A 27,308-nucleotide genomic window follows, 5' to 3' on the forward strand; every position below is an offset into this window, starting at 1 on the left:
ATTCATCCTTTTTTCTTTTTGCCTCTGTATAACTAAGGGTAACAGCAGCTTCTTTCTGCCTACTAAGGACTGTGTCTGGGAGGGTGCTTGTTTCTCCCTCCTTGAAATCTCTCCTCGTACCTAACTGTCCTTGTAGAATCATAACCCTGTACCACTTGAATTGAATGCATAACCCATTTTAAAATCAGCCTCTAAATCCTATGAACTTCAAAACTTTCTGTTCATAAGGCCCCATGCCTACTTATTGAATCTGCTAAGGCTTTTTATTGGGCCAGTAGTAATACATGCATAGTGTTTCTAGACATAGCCATAAGTTATGGTAAAGTTAGGTTGCTCCTTGGGTGCTAACTGGAGGAGCATGTGCAGGTTGGGTTGTCTTGGCTGACACAGGTGAGTTGCACTCATCCAGATGGCAAAGCTGGGCTGATGGCAGAAGGACAAGAAAGGCTGGTGTTGCCAATACCATAGGTATCTAGAAATCCCAAGGAGCCCCAGTGTGAAATGCAAAGCCACCGGGGTCACTGTAAAATGATACTTGTTAAGGTAAATCAATGGAATATATTTTATTTTATACTTTTATCAATTTATACTTGTTTACTCGCACTCTTGCACAACGCCCTATGGTGTCAGAGACAGGACTGAAGATTTTCCCATAGTTCTGCCTCTGGGGCTCTTCACAACATTGTCTTAGTTATCCATAATTAATTAATCTTAGTTTTCCTGACTGACTACAGAGCCATTTAGTGTGACTCCCTAGTTCATTGCTGCAGAACAGTAGAACTGATTTCCATTTCTTCGGCTATTCCACTGTCTGGTTCTCCATGCTACAGGGAGTCTGAGCACAAGTCTGGAGAAAGAAGGGAACCACCGACCCAAATTCACTTCCTGTATCACCACAGCTTCACCCTTTCTCTCTGGCAGTTGCTTTTGTTCCAAGTGTAGAAGCAACAACTGAATTCAGTTTGTTTGTCCTGTTTGTTTGCTTTTCAAAGCCCAGAGAACTAGCCTCAGCATGTTCGCCTGAAAGCCATCAGTGACAGTCAATGAAGCCCCCTCCTCAGAGATCTTCCCTCAGGCTGCCTTCTCCCATCTTGCATATTTTAACAATTTCACTTGTTGCCCATATTTTTTTTCTAGCACAATTAGCTTCATGCAATTCATCTATCTTCTGGGCTCATTTAATATTCTCATTTTACTTTTTAGTTACCCAAGAAATGTTTCTTTATATTAAATTCTCTATTGAGGCTGGTGAAAAAAGGCTAAGTCACTGGAACCTGACTCACAGTTATGAGTACCTGAGTGAGAAAACCAACATCCTTGGAAAATCTGGGCACAGTGATATATACTTTATAGCAATAGAACACTAACTTTAAAAAATGCCCCTAATCTTGCCATTGAAGCGGTGGGATTCCAGATGTATGCTCCCACACCTAGATTTGTCAAGGGTGGGAGTTCAAATTCCACTCCTTATGCTTCCACCACACACAGTTAGCCCACTGAGCCATCATCAACCCTGCCCCAAATGTTACTCTTTTAATACAACAAACCTATTTCCATACTCCTATATCTGTCAATAGTGCCCTACAGTGCAATAGATGTGTGGTTCTGCATATGTTATAATATGTCTTCCTCAATGCTGTGAATGTACACGACTTATATTAACTATTGATTCACTCATCCAGTGTTGGGTGTTGTGTTCTTGGTCATAGAGATTCATTGGTATGTCCCTATACAATGGGTGAAAGGGATAATGAAAATACCAGGCAAAACAGGACCACTACGACCACATACTAGTCTTTTTCCTCTTTCTCTTGAAAAAATCATCCTTTCTCCCTTTCTTCAACTGGATTCCCAGAATATGTGAGCAAGGGAGGTCAAGATCATGATGAGGAAATTTACAGAGACAGCGGAGCCAAGTTTGTACAAACTCATGAAGTCATGAACTCTAGACCGACAGCTATGGGGCCTCCATGGAATAGAACCAGATTTCTGCATGTGGGAGACAGTTGTGTAGCTTGGTCTATATGTGGGATTCTTGGTGATAGAAGCAGAGTCTGTCCCTAGCACTCTAACCAGCTCTTAGGGACCTATCCTTGCAATACTATCTTANATATATATTCTATGGGGCATTAAACTAACTAATCCAAGTATTAGCATATATAAGTACATATTTATTTTAAAATTATCCTTTTTGTAAAGAAGATTCTTAAGCGTCCACTCAACTATTAAGTTCTTTACTTAATATTTAGTGTAAGTAGGGATAAAACAAGTTCTCCTATCTTTTTTGTTGTGGGGAAGACGATTTTTGGAACCATAATGATGTATTGGAATAGCCTCTCGATTGTTCCTGAAAAATAGTTCAAAGTCATGAAGCTAACCATCTCCTAAAAATGAATCTTCTGCTCTAAAAGAGATTGTAAGATGGTATCTAGAAAAGAAGAGACACACAGAACTACAGATGAAGAAAGAAAAATTGTGTTAGAACACAGAGTCCACATCTTCAGTTTATCAAAGACATAAGATTTATCTCCATCTCCTCTGACTTGACCAAGATTAAACTACACGGTGTCTCTTGCCTCATTTCCTCTCAGGTTGATGGGAAACTTAATTAGCTTCTTCTTCTCTTTTATGGCTTAACCACATCAACAAAACAAACTTGTGAGGGCTCAGTAAAGAAACCACTAAGATGGCTGCTCCATGATTAGGGGGAACGTTTTTATTGTGGATAAGAAACAGAGAACATACAAAGGCATCTGGAACAGTCCAGAGTATAGAGAGAAAAGGAAGCAGACTGGATATGACCATGACTAGAAAAGTGAAAATGGCGGAGAATAGCAAGAAAGAGTAGAGAGAGCAGCAGGGCTAGGGAGAAAACCTTGCCATTGTGCATAGAAAGAAGGGGTATCTGGGAGGAGGGAAGCCTCTGTACTACAACACAGTATAGCATAATGGTGCTGGGGAGGGGGAAGGAGCTGGGGAGGAGTAGGGGAGGAGCTGGGGAGGTGAGAAAGGCCAGGATGTTAAATGGGTACCTGTGAATAGGGACTGTAGGACCCTGGAGGCTAGCATGGACTTCGATATGCTGATAGGTGCCACAGATATATGCCAATAGAGAGACACATGTCCCTTCTGCCGAGGCAAGGGAAATGACTCCTCTTAGCAGGCAGGAACCTGCCTCCCAAGTACCTGAGGAATGTTCGCTTTTATCTAACTGCCAGAAATCCTTCTATAGTCCAGCTTGAGCTGAGCTTAGACTCAATTTTGGAGCGCTTCAGTGGGCCTGCCCTTTGTGGGAGGGGATGGGGTACGCTTGAGACCCGACAGCACTCCATCTTCCATCTTTGAAAGAAGTTCTGAGTTGTCCCAAATTATTGTACTCTTTTACCTTCAACTTCCTGAAAGTGTTTCCTTCCTCTATTTGCCCCTAACCTTTTCACAATTGGCCTCCGTTGCTACTATTCCTCTAAGTGTTTCTTACAAGTCCAAAGCAATATTTTTTTTTTATTGTCTTGATCTTTTTTGACCATTACACAGAATTTACTTCTACTCAAAATTCTTTGGAGCATGGAGCATCTTGATATTGTAATTTAGACTTGACTTGTTCACCCCTTCTCATTGTCTGCTAACTAATCTTTAAGTATTATGAATAGTACTATGTTTTATTTTCTCATTCCTGATCTCTATGGTGATATATTCTTTTATAACTTTAAAGGGTTTTATTATAAATTTTAAATTTTTTATAAATCTACCTTTAGTGTCTAAGTGTTTATCTGTGTGGCCCAGCTCTCTTCTGGACTCCAACTCTTCACATTTTTCCAGGGTAGTCAGCAGCATCTCAAATTGAACACAGCTTGAGTGGCACCTAACTTTTGCTGTGTCCTCAAAGACATGTGCCATCATGTCTGGTCTTCTTTCTCCCTCGCTTTGCCTCTTTTCTCTGCACCTCCGTGGTGAAGCTGTTGGCCCAAGGCCATGGAGACAGTCAACTGCCGAGTCAAGGTTCAAAGCAGTGCCTGTCTGTCTCCACCATGCTAACTCTGACACACAGAGGCAAACAAGGCCTACCTTAAGATTCTGAAGAACCTATAATAATGTTAGGAGAAAATATTACATAACATTAATGATCTATGATAGGCCCTTAAAAACTGTTATTGTATCTTCCTGTCTGCCTATAACAATTTCTCTGCTGGTTAATTTTGTGACAACTTGATACAGGCTAAAGTCATCTGACAGTGTACCCCTGCAAGGCTGGCCTGTAGAAAATGCATAAGGTGCATCTTCTTGATTAATGTCCATGTGGGAGGGCCCATTTCACTGTGGCAGGTGCTACCCCTCAGCAGGTGGCGCTGGATGGCTTAGGAAAGCAGGTTGAGTAAGCAAGCCACCAGGAGCAAGCCAGTAAGCCCCACCCCTTCAGGGTGCCTGCTTTAGTTCCTGACTCCAGGTTCTTAACCTGACTTTCCTGGGTGAGAGACTATACATGGGAATATAAAACAAATCCTTTCCTCCCCAAGTCGCTTTTGGTCATAGAATTTTATCACAGCAACAGAAATCTAAGACAATCACTATGATTAAATCACCATGATTAAAAGGAAATTCCATTCTGGATCTTGAGAATTCCTATGCTTAGAACATTAGACAGGAGGCTTTTCCCTGTGTTCCTTAAAGTATCCCTTATTAACAGACAAAGTAAACTGTTTGATCAACATTTATAGGTAAAATAATAAATGACAGCCTAAAATCAAAACACATCTCTGTGTTTAATCCCACACTGTAAATCCTGCTCTCCACGTTTAAATGTGCTCTCTCTAATTAATCTCAGGTGTTTAATGCTATATTATGGTTGTCATGGTTTCAAACAAGTGACGATAATTTAGCCATCTGCACCATTTTTTCCCCTCTCTTACGAATCCAGCATTCTGAAATAAGATGGGTTTAAATGTGCAGAGACAGCATTCAGAGTCAGAACAAAGACAGAAACGCTACACTCATGGAAATTCCCATCAGCGTCTCTTTCCTGGTTGATAGCTGGAGGGTGTTTTCTTAAGGATGACCGCCCCATATTTATCCTTCATCTGGGATGATCACCATCTGTCTTTAATCTTTTACCTCTTATATCATTTTAGTATCTAATTTCTCCATGATGCACCATAATGACTTAGAAGTCTCCAAGACCTTTACTGAGTTTGCTTTGAAACACAAAGAGATGCTGCTTAAACCAGCGACAAAATCACAGTCAGGGATCAACATTTAACATATGCCGTCTATGAATGAGCTCAGGCTTGGCCTTATCCTAGTCGCTAGTAAGGCTGCAGTAGCAGGGTGATGTGACAGATACTTGTCACCCCAGAACTCCAGAATCTGAGAAAAGAGGATTGGTAGCTCTAGGCTAGTCTGGTCTGAAAAGTAAGTAAACTAGCAAACAAACAAAAATATAAACAAAAAACTCCACTAAGCTATAGCAAGGTTGGTGATGGCATATACAAAAGCCATGGTATATTCACAGATAACATTGTCGCTGCAGAGTGGGACCTCTTTTCTTAACTCTGGCTGCCATTTTAATTAGGACTCCCACTGTACAAGAGGAAAGTGCTGTTTTCAGAACAGCTTGTTGAAAGAACTCCATGTTTCCCCAGGATGTATTTGAAAAAAGTTCAACGAGTTCCACATAAACGCCAAGTCAATCTGTTCCCCCTGTCAATCACTAGCCTATGAACAAACATCTCTATCTCTGTAGATAAGTTATCAAGCAGATGTGTGGCTTAAATTTTAATTAAATCATAAGAACAAATGATGACTAAAGACTTTTGAAATCTATAGTGAAGGAATTTTAGAGTAGCACAAGGAGATGCTACTGAACAGACTCTGCTCAGCTGAGCGTATCTCAGACAGTGGTATAAGATGGGCAAGAAGTTGCCTGTCTTGAAGAATGTGAGTATCTCCCACAGTGCTGGCCATCAGCAAATTCAGAATATTCACAATTTAAAATGGGTGTTTCCTCATTCAATATGTAGATTTCAGGATTTCCAATGCCCTGTCAGCTTCCCTTCTTTCTCATCATGTAAATACAAAAACTAACACAAATATGGTACCAAGAAAGAGGATGGAGCACCTCAACATGCTAGACACCTTCTGACTAGTCTTGCTGACCACTGGTCCATGACTGAACCTGGAGGCTAGCACTGTCTTCCATCATGGTCAGACTAAGAAGAAGCATGACTACAAGTGGATGCCAATCCAAAGACATTTTCTTTAGAGATGTGGCTAGCTTTCTTTTGGTAGACTGATGTTGGATTGAATATTTGTTTTTTGCTTGCTGATACTGTAAGGCTAAATGCACACCGAGACACAACTCTCATTTTCTGTGCTAATATCAGCAGACAACTACCACGTGACCATCATCTTAATTAGCTATTTTGCATTATAAATACCATGAGCAGTCATAAGCTGCAGGTGTAGGTCCGCCCTCTGGTTTATCCCATGCAATGGGAAGACATGACATTAAAAAAGAGCATTCTATTATTCTACTTAGCATCTAGAACAAAAGAACAGTGAGAAGTAAACCCTGAAAATAGTCTTGAATAGAATTAATGAATAGCATGCTGCATTGACTGCTATGTAAACCTGTCCTCTTGCACTCTGCCTGCCTATCTCAATATCCTTTGGGTCCAAACACTTTGTGACCAGCCAGGTATTGACATATGATAGTTGAGGAGCAATTGAGAATGATCCCATTCCCCAACCATCACTATTGGTGTTTTTAGTCTGAAGCCTGATGCCATTAAGATACTCAAAGAGTCATCCTAAAGCCAGGAAAATGGCTCAGTGGGCAAAGGTTCTGACTACCAACCTTGTTATCCTATGGTTCCATATGGTAGAACAGTGGTTCTCAACCACGATCAAACATGACCTCTTTGGGGGTTGTATATCAGAATTTTACAACTCATAAAAGTAGCAAAATTACAGTTATGAAGTAGCAACAAAGCAATTTTGTGGTGCGTGGTTCTCTACAACATAAGGAACTATATTAAAGAGCTGAGGCATTAAGAACATTGAGAACCGTTGTGGTAGGAGAACATTGAATCCCACATGTTATCCTCTGGCCTCTCTATGTACATTGTGGCCTGTGTGTGTGTGTGTGTGTGTGTGTGTGAGAGAGAGAGAGAGAGAGAGAGAGAGAGAGAGAGAGAGAGAGAGAGAGAGAGAGAGAGAGAGACTTTACGATAGTTGGTAAGTAGGGAAAACTGTAACAATCACCTGGGCATAGAAACTGTCTTGCTCCTACAAGACTGTCCCACGCTCTGGAGACTTCTTGCAAATTACTAGGTAAGGCCCAGTTTGGAAACACTGGCAGCACTCTGTAACCTGTACAGAGGAGTGATTCAGATACTGGGGTGGAGAGTTTTGTCATTGTTGAGACACAGAAAAGATACTACAAAGGAAGACACGTTGGTCTGCCAAATACTTTGAATTAAAGCACATTGGAAGGTGTCAGAGAGGGCCCAAGGTCTTCCCGATTTCCTCTGCCCTCCTCTTCCCATCCTTTTGCCCTCCTCTAAATTGGTCAAAGGAACCAGAAAGACCTCTTTCCTAGGTAAGTCATAGAAAGCAAAACACATTTTACCAAAAGCAAGGTATAAGGCCTAAAAATACTACTGTGTCTGTGTTGGAGCTGGCCCTGTAGCACTTCTGTGACCTCCTCTGTCTGATAGTAGATCAGAAGACCTTCATCCCAGAAGGGATTCTGCAGGGTACTTAGGAGGAAGGAACATACACAGACAGGCCAAAAATAACCTGAATAGACAGGCCTTGCTGAGCGGTTCTCTTTTAGTCTATGGCCATTCTCACATACAGTTTTGGTCTTATTGGATTTTTACATGGCTGCCCATTGTGCTTTATCAAATCTACACATGACCAGTTTCTTCCGGGTCTGTGAGTATTCCTTCTCAAGACTTCTTTGTCACTTAATACTTATATGAAATCAAGTTGTCATAGTGGGTGTTATTAACCTTCCTTTGTTATAGGAAGGTCAGCCATGGCCCTTGTGAGAATAGCCGTCATATCTTTCTGCTTCCATTTCATCCTTCTGCTGAGATGTCTTAGCATTTTCATGGAGACAGAGGTGATCTCAGCAATTAAAGGTATCCACTATGAATCAAATATGAAAGTTGCTACGAGCTCTAGGTAATAAAATGAGAGATCTTTAAAGCATAGATCACAGCTAGCTTCCCAATCTTCAAGGTCATTGTGTAGAAAAGAACATACAGCTGCTTAGTGTTTTATGAACAATCCCTGACGCAGTGAGACCGTCAGCATCTCCATCCATTAGAAAGAACACACTTGCCTACTGTACAGACACTTCTGACTATGTGCGGGTAACACCAGTTGTACATTCATCTGTAGTGTTAGACTCTGCCCAAAATGACATGGAGCAAAATTGCCATAGTGCTAATTTACATTGCCATTAATGAGCGTACAAATTGAAATTAGAGACCAGGAAGTGCTATTGTGTGTCTAGCTTATTTCTGTCCTACTCAGGCTGATAAGACATTCTCCAGACAATTGTAATTATGTGTAATTTGTAAATAATAATAATAGCTATTTTTTGTTGGATGAAATAAAAATCAAGCTTTCATTCAATTACTATTCTCTAACGCACTAGGATAGCCATTTCTGGGTATTTGATAGTGCCAAAATAACACTAACAATAATAATAAAAAGATTTTGAGAATGAACATTTGTTTTCTAAAGTTAAAAATAAACATTCCTTTCTTTAGGTCTCTTTTAAGTCAGTGACTTGAGGATGAGGGATTTGCTTTCTTGGTTCACTTGTTAGGTAACACATGCTAATAAGCATGTATGCCTATGAATGTGAGTACCATCCTCAGAAGGGATGGGCAAGGAGAATAAATGTGGGCTGCAGACAGGCATGCTGTGGAATTTCTCACTCCTAGTCTTGCTAATTGGGAGAGGATAAATTAACATATTCATAACTTAGGTTCAAATATCAGTTCCCCAAGCTTGAATTCTTGTTGTGTGCGTAGCATTTGTCGCAGAGGATGCTGTCTGCAGGAGCGTTCATTGTCAGTGTCTGCCAGCTCACAGAATACTGGGAGGCATCAGAGCAGTGGCGGCTGCACAGGGCCACATCCCTAAGCCATTGCACCGCTTTCTTATGGTCTCCAGGTAACCTGTGCCTTTGAGGCTTTAGATCTTCTGGGATCTCATCTTCTCCCAGAAACCTTAGAGAATTTACCTCTTCCATGCTGGGCACATTCACTTTGGTATCATACAGAAACAAAAAAGAAATGAGGATAGATTTCAAATTGTGGAAATTTAGTTATCTGGTGTGCTAGTTCGATAAAACACATTTTTACAATGACCTAGACATTGGAAGGACTGGTCTTTATGATCACCCAGTAAGTAGAAAACATCTACTTACTACCTAGCTAGATAGTCTTGGTAAATTGTTTCTCTGAAGAATGAAGGAAATAATAGCACAAGACAGCTCTTTCAAGATCAAAGTGGGGAGTCTGAATAAATGGCAACAAGTCCATGTGTTGGCTTCCTCATGGTGGGAGCTCTTGGGTGAAGGATGTAAAGATAAATTGTTAGCTATTGAGGGCAGTCTTTAGGGCTCCCCAAATGTAGGATTAACCTAGTTTGGGGATCCACTAGCTACAGTGTCAGAAGTCAAAGGAAGTGGAGAAAAGGGAGCCCTTATGCTTTGTTGGTAGGAATATAAACTAGAGCAACCATGATGGATATAGTATGAGAATTTCTTTGAAAAATTAAACACAAATCTCACCACTGGGTGTACACACAAAGGAAATGAGGATGTTGAAGAGGCATCCATATGCTGGGTTCATGGCACTTTGTACATAACAGCCGTGATATGGACACAGTCCATTAACAAGCAAATGGATGGGGAATAGGTACATACAGTGAGATAGTGTTTGGTTACAGAAAAGAGAGAAACCCTGCCATTTGTCTCACAACAGAAAAATGATAATATTGAGCAAAATAAGTGAGGGTCAGAAAAAAAATCCTCATTATCTTATCCACTTGTGCAATTTTAAAATATTTTACTCATAAAAGAGAGCAAGATGGGGGTGATTGGATCTTGGAGGTGGCCACCGAGGAGATGATGGGCAGGGGAAGAAAGCTGCATTTGATAGGAGGAGCACATTCTGGTAGAGCAGGAGGGGCAGTGAGCGCTATACAGTAGAACTGGCAACTATTAAAAGTAGATCTTCCATGCTCATGCTTCACAAACCACAATATGTGAGGTGATAATTACATGGCTTTGGTTGCTTCAATCAGCACAGTATGTAAATACATATCTAGATGCCATGCTATCCTTTATAAACAAATTAAAAATAGGAAAAGAAGTAACTCATCATCAGAGAGCTTCCACATCAGGACTAGAACGGCGTTTCCGGGCCCAACATTACATACCCTTCCACTGTATCTCCATTCAGGCTCCATATGAGACTTTTCTAGGCCTCTTGGCTCTAAATAAATAATCTGTAGAGCCCCTTACCCAGAAATTTACAGCCTGCATATAAAACAAAGTCTCCTATGTTAAAAAAAAATATCCTGCACACATCGTGATAGTGAGTGATGTGTCTTTGTGTCATTAGAATGCTTCTATGATGGCGGACCAACTATGTTCAAAATCCCTACACTAAGACAAAACACACTTACCTGTTTTTGAAGTATTAGTTAGATAAAATTCTTTCTAAAGATAATCATTAACTTATCTTTGGAAGTGTATTCAAAGAAGCATAGCAAAGAAGCTGCTGAGATAATTGCTCCATGATACAGCTAGGATTATTATGTAGATGAGAGAGAGAGAGAGAGAGAGAGAGAGAGAGAGAGAGAGAGAGAGAGAGAGAGAGAGGATAAGAGGTAAGAGAAAAGATTACATATATATTACATAAGTATAAGTATATATTATGCACATATTTAAGATTATACAAATATACATATATGAGAGAAAGAGACAGAGAAACAGAGAGAGACAGAGAGAGAAACTAGTGAAAACAGCCTGAGCAGTGGGTAAAACCTTGCCATTATAAAGAGAACAAATCTGGGAGGAGGGAAGCCTTGGGCTGTACAAGGTCAGCATGCTACCTTGGGGCTTTGAGATGTGTAACAAGCACTTGTGAGTAGGGACTGAGGGAGCCTAGAAGTCAGCATTGGCTTTGATGTGCAATCACAGGTTATGTCAGTGGAGTCCCATGTCACACCTGCCAGAGGTAAGGGAAACAATTCCTTTGGCAGATGGTAACTAGTTTCACAAGTTCCTGAGGAATGCTGGCATTTATCTAACTTCTTGAAGTCCTCCTACAGTCTAGGTTCACCTCATTTTTGTATATTTGGACATCCTGAGAGAACTAACAGATAAAACTTTTTGGAAATAACTTAAAGCTAAGGCTAAGGAAAGTTTTCAGCACGCATGATTGTTTCCTTTGATAGTAATATGTGAAGGGTATGGGGCCCCAGATCTCAATTCCACTTTAATACTGATCACATGTTTATACAAGTGTCTCTGCATAATATTTTCACATGAAGTAAGGCCTGACCATAGCCCCAAGATCTGTGATTTCCTGTTTGGTTCATAGGCAAGTGTACACGGAAGTAGGTGGACATAGTCATATGCCAGCAAAGGTCATCTTTCAAACGTCCATGCTGAACTTTCTTGTAGCTCAAGCTGTTCTCCGGTATGGGATAATGCTCTTGTACCCTGTAAAGATTTGTATTATATTTTTATCATTTGTATTGGTTTACTAAAACACTGATTGATCAGTAGTCAGGCAGGAAGTATAAATGAGGTAACTAGACTAGGAGAATTCTGGAAATAGGAAAGGCTCAGTCTGCAGTCACCAACCAGGAGGAAAGGAAACAAGATGATAATGTCTCACTGATAAAAATACCAAGCTACATGGCTAAACATAGACAAGAATTATGGGGAAATTAAAGTTGTAAGAGTTAGTTACTAATAAGACTGAGCTAATAAGCCAAACAATTTATAATTGATATTATCCTCTGTGTGTTTCTTTGGTACTGAATGGTTGTGGAACTGGGCAGTAAAGAAACTTCCATCTATAGATCTCAAAAGTTTGGTCCTTTGTGTGATAGCTATTCTTGATTGTTAACTTGACTACATCTGGAATTCACTAAAACCCCCAAATGGAGAGGCCCACCTGGGAGAGACTTTCACTTAATTTGAAGTGGGACGATTTATTTTTATTCTGGATCTTTGGGGTGGAAAGATGCACCTCTAATCCAGGTCTTTTGATGTGGAAGACCAACCTCCAATCTGGTCCATGCACTCTGCAGGAAGTCTATGTAAGGATGTAGAAAAAGGAAGCTTTTACTTTTGTTTGGCCTTGTCTCCCGAGCAAGTCCATTCCTTCACTGGCATTAAAGCCTATTTCTTCAGGATTATGGCCTATATTATCTGGGACACCCAGCCTTGTGGACTGAACAACCATTGTTGAGTTTGCTGGACTACATCTTGTAAGTCATTTTAATAAATTCCCCTTCATATATATATGAGAGAGAGAAAGAGAGATTCATTACATAAGTTATATCACTCTAGAGAACCCTGATAAAGACATCTCTGAAGAATTTTTTTATTTTTTGTAAAGATCCATTTATTTATTATGTATACAACATTCTGCTTCCATGTATGCCCACACACCAGAAGAGAGCACCAGATCTCATTACAGATGGTTGTGAACCACCATGGGGTTGCTGGGAATTGAACTCGGACCTCTGGAAGAACAGCCAGTGCTCTTAACCACTAAGCCATCTCTCCAGCCCTGAAGAATTTTATTTTAAAACTAGATCTGCCTGTAAGATAGAACCCTCATGATTGTACATCAATGGAACAAATTAATAAAAGTTATTAACAAATCTAAGCAGTTGTATAGATTTTATATTTTACAGTTGGCAATTGAAAAGACAAATCCAATCTTGTAGCATAAAATTGTGAACTGCAGGAACCCTAGGAGGCTGAGGCAAAAGGATTGTCATACGTTTGAGGCAAGCCAAGTTTGCAATAATACCTAGGTAAGCCAGGGCCATATAGCACTATATTGTCTTCAATAAATATATAAATAAATGAAGAAAAATATAACTGCTCTGATTCTTCCTCCATTCTGCTTCTGCCTGTTTGGAACATTACTATGAAGTATCAATGAAGAGCTTAGAAATTGTCCATAATCATAGTGCTCATCTTAACAGTTGCTAAGAAAATGTGAATACATAGGGCATGTTTAGCATGTTCTATGGTAAAGAATAGGAATGGAGAGTTATTAACATATACAAAAAAAGTTTCCAAACCTTGATCTATCTTTCCATACTCGATCTGGACACTTCTAGAATCTACAGTTGGCTTTCTCTATGGCCTTCTGTAAGGCAGTGCTTTATATTTTATTGAGACCTGGTTTTGGATGTGATATCCTAGAAGACCAAATGCACCCTGGATTTTCAGCTGTTGTTACCATTTTACACATGCCGTATTTTCTTATCTTTGCCTTCAGCACTGTAGAGTCTTTCCTACCTCTGCTTTGGGTCTAACTCACTAGGACTGTCCCACAGTAGAAGGCACCGCAGTTTCTCCCCTAAAGATTCAAACTCTTGTTTTCAGTCATGTCTTGCTCTCTCTTGCCCACAGAGGTGTGCCCTGTGCCCCTGGTCCCTAATTAGTCATTTGAAATCTTCCCCAGTTTCAAGAACACTTTTAACTGGAACTGAAATTTCAGAAGCTACTTTTTTCCTTTTCCTTATCTTTCTTTCTTTCTTCTTTTATTACATGGTACTGTGACTTTTGTCAGGTCCTGATTTGAAACCATCCAGCTTGACTAAGTAGTTACTAATCTGTTTGGTTTTCATTTAACCCTCCCCCTTTCCCCATGTGCTCATTACTGTGGTTTATATTCAGTTTCTGATGATAGCTAACCATTTTTGTGAAGCCTAGAGCATAATAGGTATTAAAAGCTCAAGCCTTCTGATGCATCTGCTATTTGTTTTCCCTCCCTTCTAATTAGTGGGTCTACATTCCCCTTTGTCTTGTTCCTAATGTATTTGTGAAATATTGTCTGGCTGCCCTTTGTTTCTCTTGCTAGCTGCATCTCATATTGTGCGCTGGCTTTCCGGCTGCTGTCCCCATATTCTGCATGCCCTATTCTCTTACCCTTGCCTTCAGCACTGTGCCCTCATGTTCCCTTTGCATATCATTTCATCCCGGCAGCTTCAAGTGCAGCGTGGGTTTTGCTCTCCATAGAATGACTAGCAGGAAGAAGGCTTGAGGACATGCTCCTATATGCACTGGGGGAATAGGAATATTTTGGCTCTTCAAGTGCTTGCATAAAGCATTCCAGTGTTTGCTGGAAAAATGTTTATCTACACCTACCCAATAGCCTGAGATGCTTGTCATGATGGTAGGTCCCAAATGGTCTGGATATTCTCAGCTATGCCGGTGAGACTCATATGTTCTGACATCATTCTAAACTGAGATGGGGCTCAATTAGTCTATTGTGGTCGTTCCTGGGGAAGATGCAGTGAAAGATTCAGTAGCTCCAGTTTCCAAGAAGAGAGTTGAGTACTCTCAGAGTACTCTTTGCCTTTCTTATTGCTGGGACCAAATGCTTGACAGGAGGCAATTTGAAGGAAGAAGAGCTCTTTGGTTAATGTGCTTTGTTTCTGCTTTGCCTTTCAATTTTAGGGTATATGATCCATCAAGGCAAAGAAGGCAGGGCAGCAGGAGAGTAGGGTGGTTTAGTTGGATTACGTCTGCAGTCTGGAAGGAGAGAGGACAGGAAGTGGGGTCATCCTAAGGAACCTCAAGGTCTGTTCTTAGCAGTCTGCTCTCTTCAACTAGGTCTCCGGATCACTGCCAGCTGGGGTCTGAATGCTCTAAGCCAGGAGTCTATGGAGCCAGTAATTGTGATGAATGTCGGTTTCTTTGGCTGGTAACAGATAGGGGTCTGAGGGCAACCACACTTCTACTCCGATGAACCAGCCAGAGGATCTAAACTCCTCTAAATGAAACAATCTACTTCCCTTGGACTGTGGGACCATCTCTGCTTCCTTGTGAATAACTAGGCAGGCAGAGCCTCTTTCATGCATCCTCGTCCCCTGTGTATCTCTTGGATGGTACTTTTTGGTTCAGAGTAAAAGAGGGCAGTTTTAAGCAGGTCTGACTTACCGTTCTCATTAGTCTTTAAACCCGGGGCAAGCCTTGGGTTCTGGCTCAGCTCAGCATCTGGGAGGTTGCCTATTTATAAGCAGAACACCCTGGAATTGTTCATCTATGAGAAGGCCTTTGTGAGGAAAATGGTAGCTGACAGCAACATTCTAGGCATTCTTTAATTTTCAGCACTTTGCTTCCATGGGATACATCTGTCAGGACTGTTTCTTTTCCCTTTTCTATCACTGGTGAGTCAAATTAACTGTTGACTTGTGAAGTTCCAAAGCTTCTGTAATGTTAACCTAAATGGTAATAATATAGATGCATCTTACATGCTCTGAGAAATGCTGTCAGAAAGGATGTCATGGGTCATTTCAATTCTGAAAATTTAGATGCGTTCACTCTCTGAATTTATCTTCCTGCTTTAGCCCTAATATTAGGTGACAGTAATTTACATAAAAGATTTTTCCCAAGCATTCCTACATCTGAATTGTAATCAGACTTCTGAGTTAGAGCTGTCAAAAAAACAGTTCCTTCCAGAGTTCAAACCAAGATCTCCTTTAAGTACACAAAGATCAGGCCCCCAGATAATCACAGAAAATGTCAGTGATGGCTCTGAGGCTTTAACAAATTCTTGGTTTTTGTGATAACTTCTGTTGTTAGCTTGCCATTTAGTCAAAGCTGTCAAATCCATGCTAGACTGCCCCTGAATTGGTGTCCTCCTCAGTTCACCTTATGTTGTCGTGATATGTTGTAATGCTATGCTATGTTATACCTCTTATTCATCCCTTTCCTTACTGAACTCTTGACAAATATTTGTCTATTTGGAATTTTGTGTTATTTGATCTTATGTCCAGCACCTAGCAACAGATACAACATTTGTATGTATAAAATTATTACTATTTTACAATGTGTGTTTGTGTATGTGTTTGTATGTTTGTGTAAATGTGGATGCAAGCATGCTATGGTGCTCAAATGGAGGTCAGAAGCTAACCTGGGATGTTGATCCTTGGCATCCCCCTCTTTCTAGACATAGTCTCATGTTTATCACAGTTTCTATCAGGCTAGCTGGCCTGTGAGCTTCTGGGAACTCTCTGTCTTCATCTTTGAGCTTGCTGTGGGACCACTGCGATTACAGATATTCACACTAGGCATCCAGCCTTTGTGTGAGTACTGGGCTAAGAGTTCAAGTCCTCCCACGTGCCGGTGCTTTCCCACAAAGCCATCTCCCTAACCCGAGAACTGATGTTTTAAGTTGTCTTGCAGTTAAACTGTTTTCCTTCCTTTGCAGCCTGATTCACCCATTTGTTGATCCTTAGGGGTAGCCTCCTGTTTTTCTAATATGAAGCCATTTATCTCTTACCATTTTATGCTGCAGTGCACCTACTTTGATGTTCATTAGAAGAAAATAAATGCTAATATTAAGTGCAAACATTAGCTTCTTTCAGATTCTATGCATCAGCACTTAGTGCTTAATTAAAGATTTTACTGAATCTCCATTAGTGTTTTGCAGCCCAAGATAATAAGAGAGAATTTTTACTCCTACAGCATTGGATCTCAAAGAAAAAGCACTAAATAAAAAAAAAAAACAAGTAAAACAAACAAGCAAACAACCCTAAATAAACTCAAGGGTGTATCCATGAGCTGTCCAAAGTCCTGACAGGACAAGCAGCTTCTCTATCACAGAGTGGCAAAGCAGTAAAACCAAACAGTACCTCATGCTATCTATTTTGTAGGTATTTCCCTATATCATGCTTTCCTATTCAGTCAGCTACAAGGGTTGAAGACTGCTCAATGTTTATCTTAGCGTCTTTTTAGATCTAACTTTAGGCCAGTAGAGAGCAAAGTATCCCACTTTCATATGTACTCACAGTAGTCACAATTAGAATAGAAAGAAAGACAAAGAACAAGATGGAGCAAGGGAGGTAAGCACCACTGGGGGGGGGCGGTTAATAGAGAATGGGCTGTGTGCCATTCATTGCTCTGCAGCCACCTGGTCTCCTCGTGACATAAAGGAGATGCTATGCTTGGTTGAAATGTCCAAACAGTTGGGTGGGTTTCAAAGAGATGGTGGGTGGTTATGACATGGTTTGTTGCTTTTTCATTGGCAATGAAATCCAATGGTGCCAGTGAGGCCATTGTGTTCATACAAGAACCTGGCAAGCCCAGGTGTGGGAGGCTGGAAAGCCGGGAAAGGAAATGCAGTTTTATGAAGGCTTTTCTAGCACATTAACCATATAATTCCTCAGCAGGATTGCTGGCTTTCTGCAAAATGCAAACGTCTCCCACACAATTGCCATAGTGGGGTTGTTTTTGGAAAAGCGTCAGAGCTCTTTCTGAGTGAACATCATGGGGGCCTCTCTGAACTAGGCAGGACCACACTCTCACTGCTGTTGCCTTCGCCTATCCTTGAGCACTGTCCGTCTCAACTGCTTTCTCCAACTGAGCTAATTTTATAAGACAACTTGACATTAACTCTGGTTGATGTCTTCCGTGCACTTGACTAAGGCATCAAAATTTCAGATGTAAAATATGAGTTTGGGTGTCAGTCGGAACTTCAGGAGAGAGTCATGTATCAAAACATCATATTTCCTATTTCATTGGTTGAGGTGACCAAAGATAAGGTGGTCCATCGCTCACAACCTTCCTGATCCATTCTTTTTTTCTCCCTCCTTCTTCCCTCCCTCCCCACTTCCTTCTTCCCTCCTTTCTTCCTTCCTTTTATTGTATTCTCCTTTACTGCCACAAATTCTTGTGGAAGGTAAACATGGCAAATGGGCAAAAGTGTGAGCCCTGAGGTCAGACAGCCTGAGATTGGCTCGAAGATGTTGTCATTTCTAACATATCAAGACAGGTCTGCATTACAAATACTTAGAATAATGCCTTCTCACAGCGCGTGTAAGGGGTCTAAATGAAGTAAATGGCAGAGTAAACAGTCAATAAATGTCAGATATGATTATGCTGCTGGCTCTCCCTTCAAGGGGGGGGGGTATGAACTAATTTACTAACGGTTGTCTCCATGATTATTCCAGTAGCTCCAGTGTTCATCACTGAATGAAGGCAAGGTGGAAATCATGGAGGGTCTTTCCAAGTATACAGATGCCAGTTGTGTCGGGGAGACGAAGAGAAAAAGGAACTAACTGTGTGGGTCAGGCCTGCTCAGACAGGGTGAATGAATATACCGGGGGGAGAGTGGGAGAAAACAAGAGACAAGCGATGTGTGCAAGAATCAGGGAGGGTCTCTCCACCCTCCCGAACCCCAGAAGAGGTCCGGGTGTGGGTAGAGAGCACAGTTCAGTGGGGGTGATTTTTTTTTCTTCATTACAAAAGCAATGAGGCTGAATGTTTATTTTCTGCCATCTTCTTTCTCCAGATCTATGGAAATAATTTACAGAAGACCCCTGAGAGTAATTAAGCTTACAATTCCTTTGCCAGTAAAATGAGAAAAGCCAGCTCTCAGTAAATTCTGAATTCCACCATGGATGTTGCAGAAGCAGAACTAAAAACAGCTGCATTCTCTCCCTGCTGCCGGATCGACTGTAATTTGCGCTGCTCCCCTCACTCCTAGCACACAGCAATCAGTGCTCAGAAGTGAAGGGTTTTAAGATGATGAATGTTTTATTTCTTAAAATAAACAGTAGCAATTTAGAAACACAGTTATGTATTTTACATTTATTTTTTATATAGTAAAAATATATTGGAAACTTCCTTACTGTCAAAAATTCTTACACGCACTTGTCAAAAATATCAAGATGACAAGCCAGTATAGAATTCAGATTTAAATAATAGACTTCCGTGAAACTTCTGATTGTTTGGCTTGCACTGACCCAATGATGCAGATTCCTCATTCCTGCATAAGTATTTTAAAGCTCTCACATTTAATAGCTATGCATTCTAATAATTAAGACCAAAATGTGAATATTTTTAACACTTTGCTTTTGATTTCCTCTCTCCCTTCTTCCCCCCACTCATTATTTTCCCATTCCCTTATTTCCTTCCTTTGTGTATCCTTTGTTTCTGGTGACAGATAAATGCCATGTACTCCAGTTTAGACTTGAACTTGTCATCCTTCTGCCTCAGCTTCCAAAACCCTGGATCTTCAACTGTGCAACACTATGTCAGTGACTTCTGTAGCTGTCACAAAATATCATGAGCCAATACAATTTATAGAAGAGTTTGTTTTGGCTTATGGTTCCAGAGGGTTACATTTCCATAAGAGTGGAGAAGGCATAGCTACAGGAGCAGGAAGCTGAGTGGTCACATCTCAAACACACACATGATTATGAGAGAGCAAACTGCAAAGGGGAAAAGAAGGCTATAGATTTTCAATATCAACTCCAGTAGCTTACTCCCTCCAGCAATAATCAATAAGCTAAGTTTCATGATCTCTGAAAGAGCACAGTCACCTGGAGACCAAGTCACTCAGACACATGAGTTTATAGGAGACATTTCTCATTTAATCCATAATGACAATCACGCCTAAATAACTTTTCCGCTCCCCACCTAGGACATTCCAGTTTCCTGAGAGAACTCCTTGGAGGATGAGAATTATGCAGCTGATAACTTGCCCACACTACCTTTCCATGTCTCTAATACATTCACATATTCTTGCCAGAGCTGCTATCATTACTGTCTATGTACTCCAAGGCCTGTGACTGTTAAGACATACATACCATTATTTCATTGGTTTGTCATATTCATGATTTCATTGTCAAGCAGGACATCATCATGCTAGAATGATTCTCCATTTCAGAGATGCACAAAGAGAATAAGAACAATACAATGGTGTTCTCTTCAGCACACATATACTGAAATTGGAACAATATAGAGATTAGCATGGCTCCTGCACAAGGATGACATAGAAGTTCATGAAGCATTTCATATTATCATACAATGTAAATCTCAGCACCCACATTTCATAGGAGAAAACCAGTATTGTGACTGATCAAAGTTCAAAGAGTAGGCTGGGGAGATAGCTTGGTAAATGTTTACCATGTGATATGAGGACCTGAGTTCAATGTCCAGAACCTATATAGCAGCACGGTGTCATACTGAGTAGGCAGAAATAGGTAGATTATAGACCCACTCACTCGCCCAACAGAAACAGCAAGTGAGAGAAACATACTGTCCCAGAAGCACATGGTGGACAGCATCCTGTGAATGACGTCTGATGCTAACCTCTGTCTTCTAGAAATCACACATACACACACACACACACACACACACACACACACACACACACACACACACCCATACATACCATGAGGCTGGGTGGGTGGGGTGAGTTCAAATAATGGTGAAGTGGCAAATACAGGAGGCTCGAGTCTCCAGTCTCCAGTTTCTGACTGCAAATCTTTCCTACTTAGCTTGTCTGCCACTGTGACCTTGAGAGGTTTTTTATTCTCTCTGAGCTACAGCTCCACTCCTTGCTTAAGTGAAGTTAACACTGATAATAACAGAGCATTCGCGACGCACAGTAAGACAGGAGGCTCCAAACAAATCCATGAGTTCAGATCAACCTTTTTACTTCCTCAAGGTCATTTGATTTTTTTTTGTGCCAAATTGAATCACATTTGCTTTTCCTAATTATTAAATATAAATGCTCAACTACCATTGTATGAGCTTTTGAAAATCATGGTGGAAGAGATTCTGGTGTTAAATGAATGACCTTTAGTCAAAACAATGAAGACAACAATGACATGACTCGAGCGGAGGATCACAAAGGAGTTTTCATACTTAGCATAGCTGCCTGATTTCATGAATCCTCTCAAGAGGTGAATGCCAGCTTCGTTGCTCGTCTAGAATCAACTGTGAGCATTTGGCATGATGTTTATAAAATAAAGTATATGCCATTGTAGAGTTCTCATTCCTATAGACAGCCCTTGGGGAGGGGTATTCACTTACCCCAGACCTCTGTCCTTAACAGCATTTTCATTTTCATTTGTTTAGTTTTTATCTTATTTTATTTTTTACCATACTTGTTTTTTTTCCCTTTTGTATGTTTAGATTTCTTTTCAATTTAAATGCTATAGGCAAAGCAGCTTGGCTCTTGGTGCTATTATGTATTTACATAACCTGTTATATAATTCCTCATTTGTCATAAATGTTAATTAGCTGTGCTTTCCAAGTCACACAGAGGTTATTCTGATTTCGTTGATGAGGAAATTAGGGCTAAGATTGATTGGGAGCAACAATTTGAATCATACTACATAGTGACCCCATAGCATTTCAGGAGTTGGCGTCCGTGCTCTGAGTTCCATGGTTTTGGGCTTAATTGACAGATCTAGTCACTCTAATTGGTTTCTTTGAAAAAAGGAACAGGGAAACGTGCGTTACCAATGCTCTTCTCTCCATTTACCAACTATATCAGAACTTCCTTTGTTGGTGATCCACAGCCCCACCCTCCTCCCTTCCAGGTCTCACCTTGTCTCTTTATGTGCTTTGTGTATTGTGTGTAACATATATAATTGTTAGTGGGGGTGTCTGTGCACATGCGTGGGTAGATATTCATGCACATGTATGTCATGCGGAAGCCAGAAGTTTGCAGTAGATGTCTTTTCTAGATGCCACCCACTTTCCATGGTTAATTTTTGAGCCAGGGTCTCTCAGGAAACATAAGGCTCATCAAGTCAGCTGGCCCTTGGGCCAGTGGGCTTCAGAAGTGTGCCCGCCTGAACCCCCTCAGCACTGAGACTTCAGGCACAGCGGCGCTCTTTGCTTTACCTAAGCTTTCTTGAACAGGGACTTTCCTTCATTTGGTCATGTTCTACTTTGTGCTGGTTACTTCCTGAACTTTTGTCTTCCTGTGTGAGGAGGTCATGTCTATTATTTTCATGCACTTCAAGCTTCACTTCAATTGTGCAGAGCCTGAGATGCTCTCAGTAGCTCTCATTTACATAGAAAAGAATGCTTACTTTGGGGAGTTAGATCAGTCAGTAAAGTGCTTGCTTTGCAAGCATGAGGACATTGGTTTGATCTCCAGAATCCAGATGAAAACAAACAAACAAATAAATGCATGGTTTGGTTGTAGGCGTTTGTAACCCTGGCCCTTGGGGTAGAGATAGACAGATTTCTGAAGCTTGCTGGTGATCCCAGGTCCCAATGAGAGAGAGATTGATCCTGCATCAAAACAAAACAAAACTAACCTAAATTAAACTAAGCAAACCTAAACGTGTATGACACCTGAGTCATACACCTCTTACCTCACATGCACACACATCATGTGACCTGAGAAAATATGCTGGAGCACAGAAACACACACACACACACACACACACACACACAATACATCAACACATACCCAAGAAAATATAGTTATCCAAGTTGTTTATCAGCTATCAGGTAAGCTGTGAACTTGCCCATTTTGACAATAAATTCTATGAATGGATTATAGATAACAATAGTCTAGGGTCAGTTCTTTCTGGAAACATCCTCATTTCCATTACTCTGAGGTGAGTTACTTATTTCATGCTAGAACACATGAAATTTCAAACTTTATTTTTACATATATTCCCTGAGAATCCCAGGATAATATCGTCCAAAGTTCTCAGAGTTCTGTGTGCCTAAGAAAGAATATGAACACACTTGTCAGCAATCCATCAGGACTGGATAGCTCAGGGGTGTTTGCACAGGTAATGCCTGATGGGAGAGCTGCTGGCAAGAGAAGGAATCTAGATTTTGTTCACATATATTACTTTTGTTCCTTCTTTGGCGTCAGTATAGAGTGTGGTGGGGTCTATAGCAAAGTGGATTCTGAGAGCTCATATTTTTAGACAGTAAGTCTTTACATAAAGCCAGAACTTGATGGTGGGTGCACAGACTTATCATGTTACCTGTTCATTTCTGCCATTTGTACTACTCTTGTGTACACACAGCTTTGCTAAAGGTATGTTGATGCTACATGATTCTCATATTGCCATTACTTTTTGGTGTTACTTTTTCTTATAATTTATACTAGGCAAAGAAGGACTTTTTTTTTTCAATTGATCAAGAGACAAATGAAGAGTAGTTGAGTAGTTGCTCTTATGGATTGATGGACTCTTTTAGAAGTTTTGAAATGAAGGGTAAAGGAAGGGAGGTTGAAGAGGCAGCCAAGTCATTGAAAGGTATGCCATTTAAGAATGACCTGAGTTTGATCCCCAGCACCTATGTGAAAAAAACTGGGCAAGTCATGTGCACCTATATTCCCAATACTGGAGAAGTAGAGATAGGAGGAACCCTGAGGCTTACTGGCCTTCTAGTCTTGTAGAATTAGGAAGCTTCAGGTTCAATGATATATCCTGTCTCAAAAACCAATGTGTGGATCAGTTGAGGAAGACTCCAGAAATTGGCCTTTGGCTCCACATGCACATACACATACAACTGTGCACACAAAGAGCACAGACACAGGCATGTGTACATATGTACACACACAGAGAAGAAAGTAAAAGAAAAAAGGAAGAAAGTCTTCCAATCCAGCAAGACTACCATATCAAGGAAAAAACTATTTTTTTTTCACCAAATCTGACCCAATGGGAACTGAGGGAAGGCTGATCTCTGGTGAACCTTGTCCCTTGTTCTTAGATTATTAGATTAAATATGGTATTACTTCTTTAGCTTGTGAACAAATTCAAGAGAAAAAAGACTCAAACCAGACCACAGCAAACCAAAATACCTCTAAAACTAACAACACAAATACCTCCAAAGCCCTATTCACTGTTATAAGAATTTGATCTAGTAGCCAAGCTTGAATTGTTTAATGACTCTGTTATTACCATTGCATGTAACTCAGAACAGTAAAAGGAACAATAAAGAGATTTAACCACATCCGGAAAACAAACACCTTCACACTGTTCTTAATGATGTTCAATGAATCACCGAATTGAAGGGTCTGAGGTTAGGCAACAGGAAGCTTCTTATGGAGGAGTAGGCTAAAACCATCTCAAGGGTATTTCTTTTTAGCCCTGGGATGCTGGCCAGAGTGTTGCTATGGCCACCAGGAAGGACTAATAGATGAATTTTCAATATTCTAATGCTAAAGGAAATTCAAAAAAGGAACCGAAGAGATGACCGAAGAGATGAGAAGAGAGAGAACGGAAGAGATGTTGAGCAGGAGGGGAAGAGCACCCCCAAAGAACAGAAACCAAATGACTAATGGATTCTATTAAGAATTCCCAAAGGCATCCATACTGGTCATTTTTGAATGGAAAATTTTGAATGAAAGTCTTGTGCTAAATATGAAGAGGTGTTTAGTGCAGGGGTCACATTTTTCTATTGTTTTGTTTTTGTTTTTGTTTTTTTTTGTTTGTTTGTTTTTCGAGACAGGGTTTCTCTGTGGTTTTGGAGCTTGTCCTGGAACTAGCTCTTGTAGACCAGGCTGGTCTCGAACTCACTGAGATCCTCCTGCTTCTGCCTCCCGAGTGCTGGGATTAAAGGCGTGCGCCACCACCGCCCGGCCACATTTTTCTATTGTTAAGATACAGAACTGTTGATATTTGGTATTATACATTCCAATTTGCTACCCTAGATGTTATCAGTGGCACAAATATTTACAGTATTCCTTCTTTAGACAGAAATTGAAGCAAACAAGTTTTTGTTTACAGAAAATTTTGTAAGTTCCTTGTTACACTTTACCCTGGAGTAAGGCACTGGTCAGTCCCTCATTTTTAATGTTATTTTTTAAAGGAAAATGAGAGTAACTTTTTTCTGGTTTCTGTGGTACTGCAGAAATACACTGATTGTGACATCCTGGCAATGATTCACTTCAACACATACCTACTGAAGGTTGGACATTCAGTCTCATACTAATTCTTCAGGGAGAAAACAGGAAGATAGTCCTGCACACTAAAGTGTCTTCATGCGTTAGGAAAGGAGAATCTGTGATGTAAATCACGAGCCCCCATAAAGCCAGCAATGAGAGTAACAAGCACACTGCCAACTATGGGGAGTGGCCTTCTTCGATTTATTCACATGGTTCCTACAAGCTTTAAAGGGTATAATATATCATCCATATTTTATAGTTAAGGAAACTGAGGCACAGATAGAGTGGAAGAGCCTGCACAAAATCTGCCGGCAGAGCCCGCATTCAGCTAGGCTAGACAGGGAATATAGGGGACAGCTGCAGAGGTGGTATTGATATTGTCTGGACATTCTGTCCCTCTACAGAAGACTCCTCCTTCATCATGTGAACTATCCAGCTATCCTCATAGCTTGTTCTTTTCCTTTCGGACTTTTTCTTTCTTGAGGTTTATTCTACAAATGACACAGAAATGTCGTGTGTGTGTGTGTGTGAGAGAGAGACAGAGAGAGAGAGAGAGAGAGAGAGAGAGAGAGAGAGAGAGAGAGAGAGAGAGAGAGAGATGCCTAAATAAAAGTGAAGCAGAGCACAGGACTCTAGTTCCCAACCCTTGTATTACTTTCTGTGTAATACAGACCTTAATACAGATTCATTCCCAGGCCTGTAGAGCATCAGCATTCTGCTTCCACCACCCCTGGAAGTTCATCCCCCTGCTCACCCAGTGCTTACACCGCCCTTTCCATTCCCAGAACACCCAGGCTTTCTCTCCATTCAGGTCTTCTGCGTGTTCACTTCCATCCCTCCTCATGTTCTTACCCTGACTGTTCGCACTGTGTCCTTCCTCTTTCATTCAGATTTCTGCCCAGACACCTTCTGTTTTGACTTGCTCTACAAAGGAGGACCTCACTCTACACCTCTGTATCCCCTCTTTGCTTTCTCTTCCTTGACACTATCAGACAATTCATCATTGTGTGTATGTTCACCATTATTGCTGCTAGAATTAATACTTCATGAAAGTAGGGGTTTTAACTTATTTTATGTACTGCCCATAATCCCGGTGACAAGAACAAATCTTGAAACACTGTCAGCATCGTTACACAGTTGGTAAATGAGTAAATCAATAAATGAACATATTTAATGAAATATTAGGGAAGAGGAATTAGTGAAGTAAAAAGTCAGTGCAAAATACGTTGATTTATCCCTCAAGCCCAACACCAGCTCTCAGCACTGCCTTCATCTGGATTTGATTTACCTCTCAACTTACACACACATACACACACACAGACACATTGAGAGAGAGAAAAATAGAGATTCCATACACAAGACTAGAGTCTGTTATTATTATCTTTCTCAATCTGGTTTATGTTGCTTAACATAATGATCCTCAATTCTCATCTTCTTTTTCTGCAAATGTCAGGATTTCATATGGATAAAATCACTGTGTATTGATAAGGAGGCTAATATGCACTCTATGAGATAGAATCCATGCCTGACTCTGCTCAGATGGCCAAGAACCAGGGACTAGATAGGTCATGGGCTTAGGGAAAATCAAATACTGCTGTTCTGTTAAGGAAACATATCAATAAAATGATGCCTAAAGACATTCTGTTATACCCATAGATCAGTGTCTTGCTCAGCTACCATCAGGGACGCTTCCTCTTACAGTAGTTGGGAGTAAATCCAGACACCTAATACTGGACAATACACAGAGTGAGAGATTTCGGAACACTCAGTCTTTAGTGAGAGGTCTTTATTAAAGTCTTCTCCTCAGGAATCAGGAAGCCATGAAGAAGAGTAGGTGAAAAGTACATAAGAACCAGAAGGGATGGCTAACCAAAGAACAGTATTTTCTAGACACAGAAGGACTGACGTACATATAAACTAAGGCTATGACAGAACGTGCAGAGCCTGTAGGGGTTCAAGTCAGAAGGGTTCCCAGTGCTGAGAGGGGAAGTAGACACAAACTCCCAACCCTAAGAATCTGCTTCCAATTGACATCTACTTGCAGAAGAATTATTTGTTTTCGCCAATGGAGTCTTACTGAATGTACTAACCACGCTGAAAAATAGATCCTATGCCCAGCAGTAGATAGCCAACACAAAATGAACTGAGTGGTTTTGTAGAGTTGTTTTTTTTTTTTTTTGTCTTAATGGTCTTTTGTTTTATGTTTGTTTTGTATTATGTTTTCTGATTTTATGTGTCTTTTACTTTATTTTAAAATCTGTTTGCGGCCTGTTTGCTTTTGTTTCTGAAGAGAGAGAGGAAAGGACTGGAGTTGGGTGGGTGGAGAGATAGAGAGGATATTGGAGGAGTTGTGAGAAGGGAAACTGT

General features: G+C 40.6%; 1 non-coding gene across 1 annotated transcript; it reads left to right on the forward strand.

The window, feature by feature from the left end:
* The first annotated feature begins 19,987 nt into the window (after positions 1 to 19,987).
* LOC126506803 (U6 spliceosomal RNA) lies at positions 19,988 to 20,090 on the forward strand. The gene has a single exon (XR_007593342.1). It is a non-coding gene; the product is annotated as a U6 spliceosomal RNA (small nuclear RNA).
* Positions 20,091 to 27,308: the final 7,218 nt, after the last annotated feature.

The sequence above is a fragment of the Alexandromys fortis genome, unplaced genomic scaffold (genome assembly GCF_014885135.2).
Source record: "Alexandromys fortis isolate MF-2015 unplaced genomic scaffold, M_Fortis_MF-2015_v1.1 scaffold_69, whole genome shotgun sequence".
In the NCBI taxonomy this organism is placed as follows: Eukaryota; Metazoa; Chordata; class Mammalia; order Rodentia; family Cricetidae; genus Alexandromys; species Alexandromys fortis.